Here is a 6173-nt window from a genome sequence, read left to right as displayed (position 1 = left end):
TTAACTCACTACACATCAATTCACTATTTTAACATTCAAAAAATATGTATTTATTCAAAATAAAGATACTGTTATTTACAACTGGTTGCTTAAAACCTAATAATAAAATATATCCTCATCAGATGCTAAATACAATGTAATAAGAAAAAAGACAGTTTTTGAAAAGTGGCATCCTGTCTGACACTGCAGTATGAGTCCAGGGGTACTGCTGTATTAGTCCTGGGGTACTGCCGAATAAGTCCACCAATTGCAGATTTTTTTTTAAATGAAAGGGGCGTGCAGGAGATGCTGTCAGTGAACCGAACAATTGAGGCCCACTTTCGACATTCAGCCACTGCGTGACACTACTAGATGGGCCAGGTGGTTGTGTCGCTTAGCTTAGTCATACAGCAACCTCGGTGCACGTCTTTTTATTCTTTGCATCATGTGCTGTTTGAGGCCTTTTTTTTTTATATCTGCCCTCCTGTCTGACACTGCAGTGCCACTCCTAGATGGGCCAGGTGTTTGTGCCTCACACTTGTGTCGATTAGCTTAGTCATACAGCAACCTCGATGCAACCTTTTGGCCTAAAAACAATATTGTGAGGTGTTCAGAATAGACTGTAAATGAGGGAAAATTAATGTTATTGAGGTTAATAATACCGTAGGATCAAAATTACCCCCAAATTATGTGATTTTAGCCATTTCTATGTTTTTAAAAAAAAAATCATCCAGATCCAAAACCAAAACACGAAAGGGTGGTTTGGCAAAACCAAGCCAAAACCAAAACACGAAAGTGGAATTAGAACCAAAACACAAAACACGAAAAGTGCCAGCCACACATCTCTAATCATAATACACAGCCACATAAGTAATGTTTCAGTGTTTGATTAGTGTGCTCAGGCTGAAAGCTGCTTTGTGGGAAAAACACTGAAAGGAGCTGTAGTTTAATATTCAGGAGTTTGCAAAAATTCTACCAAACCTAGAGGAAAATCAGATTCTTCTGCCGATGTGATATCTTCTTGTGTGCCTTGTGGATGGATACTGTATTTATTGATGTTTTAAAAATATATTTTTATTGAGAATATTGTAACAATGTGTATATATTGCTATTAGCGCTGTATTTCTTTTTTCTTCTTCTTTTCATTCTCTGTATTGTTTTGGCGAGACAATCTCCCATTATACAGCAGCTTGGTTAAAACACTCTTGAGAGAGCCTGAATAATTATATACTTGGTATATAGTATTGTTGCATATACTGAAAAAATATCCTGGGGCATCGCCAGTCACCAAAACTGCCAGTTCATAGGCTCTGTAGTCTAACATGACCGGTTCTACAGGTATCACCATGTTATTGAAGCATGCATGTTACATACGTAACCCTGCAGGTAAGTTTGCTTGGTACTTTTCTTTGAGGTGTCAAAATATACATTAGTATATCTAAATAAACAGGAATGAAATCTAGGTAAAATAGTTCCTGGAAGAAATATATTAATAATTGTTGCATCCAGAACAGGAGAGAGCTTCCTTGTGTCTGCAATAGGTAGTAAGAAGTCCGTTGAGCCACCTAGTTTGTCAAGTAAAACTTTTGATTCATGAGAACCAAGGAATAACAGCTCCGTACAAAGGGGATGCCGGTGGTCAGGATGCAGGCAGTCGAAATCCCAGTGCTGGAATACAGACACGCGGTCAAAATACCGACGTCGGAACTCCGACATGACTTAGAATTACTGACCTCGGAATCCTAACCGCCGGCATCCCAATCATACGTATGCTGGGGACTCTTAGGTTTAGGCTGCGGAAAGGGGGGAGGAGGGGAGGTTAAGGCACCACTGGGGAGGGTTAGGTTTAGGCTGCAGGGAGGGAGGTTAGGTTTAGGCACCCACCAGGGAGAGGGTTAGGCTGCAAGGGAGGTAGGCTTAAGTTTAGGCATCACTGGGTAGGGTTAGGCTGCTGGGGATCCCAGGTTAGGCGAGGGGGGGGGGGGGTTGGTGGGGAAGGTAAGTATACTTACTGGACTCCTGACGGCTGTCGGGATCTTCTCCTATGACTGCCGACATCCCGACCGCCGGTAAAAGGTATCACACTCCGTGCAAGAACTGTCACCACTCTTCAAAGGCCAGCTTGATGGCTTTTAATTGTTCATTGGCAATGTCATAATTTTTTCCAGAGTGGAAGCTCTTCTTCGTGAGAAGATGGCTACTTCAGCAGTATCTGAAAAGTGATAATGCAAACATACAATGGTGAACAGATCAAGAATATCCCTGAATGTCTAGGGGCAGACTAGATGGGCCAAGTGGTTCTTATCTGCCGTCAAATTCTATGTTTATATGTCTATTATATATTGAAAATGTAAAATTTATAGGTGCCTCACACACACAAAGGGAGTCATTCCGGTTCTTCGCTGCGGTGTGAAGGGATCGAAAATGCGCATTTGCGGCGGACGCATTGCGCACGCACATCATTGCCTGGCAACGATCGTCGCCGGGCAACGACGCCTCCAGCGACAAATGTGATTGCAGCGGCGAACGCAAGAAGATGGACAGGCGGGAGGCGTTCCGGGGCGGAAACTCACCGTTTACAGCCATTTTCGGGGAGTGGTAAGAAAAACACAGCCGGGTCCTGCATCCCTGGAGACGTCGCACAGGGTAAGTAGGTCTAGGGCTAGTCTTGTTTTCTGTGAAACTTTTTTAGCATAGCAGGGCTGCACAAGCGTTCGCAGCCCTGCTATGCTAAAATACACTCCCCCATAGGCGGAGATTAGTTGATCGCACCAGCAGCAAAAAGTTGCCACGTGCGATCAACTCGGAATGAGGGCCAAAATTCCATCTACTAATCTCTTTCACTTATGTGTACAAAGTTTACCCTTCGCCTTGGCATAACTGTATTTACCAAACCACTTTACAGAGCCAATTAAATAATTCTAGAAAGATAAATAAGGGATATCTGTTCTTTGCAGTAATAATTTTAAATTCATGATAATCCACACAAGGGGGGAGATATAACAAAGCTTGGAGAGATGTAAAGTACCAACCAATTAGCTCCTGTCATTTTCAAACACAGGTGGAGATATACTGTATCAGCACTTAGAGAGATATAAAGGCAGAGCCGGCCATAAGCATAGGCAAACTAGGCAATTGCCTAGGGCATTTGATATGCCTAGGGGCATCAGCAGCTTCTGCTGATTAAAATGATATGCGGCATGCCTATATTCTGTATGTAGCATTTCATATGCAGATACAGCCTCAATCTCACACAGTATATAGGCATGCTGCATATCATTTTAATCAGCAGAAGCTGCTTGTGCATGCTAGCCACATAGCAATGCAAATGAGATGCATTTTCATTAAAAAAAAGTTGCCCGACGTTAGCATTGAGGCAAGATTTATGAGGACACATCTGTATCCAAGCAGAGGCAGAGGTCACAGTGTTAGTGGCAGTGTGAGTGCTGTGTGCATGTGAGTGGGTTGGTTGTGCAGTAGTGTTCAGAATATGTGTAAGGAGCATTATGTGTGTCATGTAAAAATGCATTAATAATGTGCAACATATGTGTAAGGGGCACTATGTGTATCATTATGTGTATAAGGGCATTAATAATGTGAGGCATATGTGTAACAGGGTACTACTGTATGTGTCATTATGTGTATAGGGGCACTAATAATGTGCAGCAAATGTGTAAGGGGCACTATGTGTGTCATTATGTGTATAAGGGCATTAATAATGTGCGGCATATATGTAAGGGACATTATGTGTTAAAGGGCATTAATAAAGGTTGTCATAATGTGTAAGGTGCATTATGTTTATAAGGACATTAATAATGTGTAAGGGGCATTACTGTGTGGAATTATGTGTATAAATGCATTACTAATGTGTGGCATTATGTGTATAAGGTGCTCTACTATGTGGCGTTGCATATAGAAAGGGCACTACTGTGTCGTCTAATGTGAATAAAGCGCAATAAGATGTGGTGTAATGTGAATAAGGAGCAATTCAGTGTGATGTAATGTGAATAAGGGGCTCTACTGTGAGGAGTAATGTTTGTAAGGTAAAGTAATACTACTGTGGGATGTAATATGAATTATGGACACTATCGCATGATCAAATGTGAATAAAGTTGCAGTATTGTGTGGCGCAATTGGAATTGGGTTACTATTGTGTGGCCATGCCCCTTGCTAACAAAAACACACCCCTTTTTGGACTGTGCGCCAAATGTGCGAACTGTTCCTATTTAAAATATAGGGGTTACAAGCACCAAAATAAGGACTGCTATGGGTGAGGGGTGATGGTGCTGGGAAAGAGGTGCAAGGTCAGAGGCGGAACCAGTGATGGTGCTATGGGGCACCAGCCAAAATCTTGCCTAGGGCATCATATTGGTTAGGGCCGGCTCTGTATAAAGTGGAGAGAGATAAAGCACCAAACAATCAGCTCCTAACATTTTACAGGCTGTGTTTGAAAAAAGTTAGGAGATGACTGGTTGGAACTTTCTGTCCACTTTATCTCACTTCAAGTTTTGATAAATCTCCCCCACAATCTGACAGAAGCGATTAGTTGGTACTTTATCTCTCTCCAAGCTTTGATACATCTGCCCCGAGGTCATAAAGAATAGCCTTTCTCTTCATAAAAAGGAGTTTGAAAACCCATCAAAAGGTAAATTGGACAATTGTAATCTGGCAGAAAACGATCATGGAAATACAGTACGTGCTGTTTGTTATATCACAGGACTAGTCGCCAGAGATTTATTTCTTTATCTATCAGTTATGTACTGTATAGAGCGCACACATACTCCACAGAGCTTTACAGAGAATATTTCAGTCATTCACATCAGTCCCTCCCTGCCACAGTGGAGCTTACAGCTCCTAAAGGTGCCCATACACGACACGATATTATGAACGTTTTGGCCATTTTCAACGGAATGGAACTACAAATCATTCATAATAGTGCAGATCATTCAGTGTCCATGAACGATAACGATCACAATGCGCAGTCCCGCTGGTCGATGGTCGTAGCTTCTGATCTTTCCTGCTGCAGGAAGGATCTGAAGCTATCAACGATATATCATATGTGTATTGTTCCAAGTTGTTCGCTAGCTGATTTCGGTCGCAGCACGGCGATTAGGTGAAAAAGCAGCATTTCTGCGCATGCGTATGGGGTGCAGTGCGCACGCGTGACGTACTTTCACACAAAACTATGCAGTTTCACACAAGGTCTAGCGACACTTTTCAGTCGCACTGCTGGCCGCAGAGTGATTGACAGGAAGTGGGTGTTTCTGGGTGGTAACTGCCCGTTTTCGGGGAGTGTGTGCAAAAACGCAGGCGTGCCTGATAAAAACGCAGGAGTGGCTGGGGAAAGTTCAAGGGAAATCGTTAACGAGAAATCATCATTTACAGGTTGTCTAGTGTATGGGCAATTTTACTGTCATTTTTCAAAGACAGCCTATTACATGGCAGTAAGCTGCTGATTGGCTTGTACTTTTTCTCTTTCCACTTTATCACTCTCCAATGCTTAGTACATCTGCCACAGACTCACTAAAGTACATTTTTTATTTGCAATCCATTTACCTACCAGGGCAAGACTGGGACTAAAAATAGGCAGTGACATTTAAAGCACACAGGCCCACCTCGGCATCAGCATCTGGCTCCTGACATTGTCACCGCCCCCTGCTACTCCTGACTCCTCCTTCTTCTAAGTCTATACCCTTACAAATAGAATCAATATTATAACATACAAGTGTACATCATTATCTGTATTAAAATACACACAACAGAGCTCATCCTGCAGGGGATTCACACATGTGCCATAGTCAGACATTTGGTTGGTTGTGTTAGGTAAAGCTGGCACTTCATTGGTGTACTGTAAATCCAACAGAAAAGAAAAGGGAAGGCATTTTCCCAACTAACCAATGGCTGGCTTAGCAGATGTAGAGAATTAGATAGTGCTCACTGTACAAATTATTTACGGCAGGGGGCTGATCACAGAGGAAGACACATCAGTGCACACCAAAGCAGGGCTGTAACTACACATTTTGGTGTCCTGTGTACATAAAGAGCATTGGTGACCCTGTCCATACCTTAGATAGGGAGGGTAAAATAGGGTGAAATCTCACTGGATAGGGGCGTGACCACACAATAGTACCCCAATTCAAATGATGCCACACAGTAGTGCCCCTCAGTCACATTAGAAAGCACAGTACTCCACC

This window comes from Pseudophryne corroboree, chromosome 10, assembly GCF_028390025.1.
Source record: "Pseudophryne corroboree isolate aPseCor3 chromosome 10, aPseCor3.hap2, whole genome shotgun sequence".
Lineage (NCBI taxonomy): Eukaryota > Metazoa > Chordata > Amphibia > Anura > Myobatrachidae > Pseudophryne > Pseudophryne corroboree.
Note: the sequence above shows the minus strand (reverse complement) of the source record.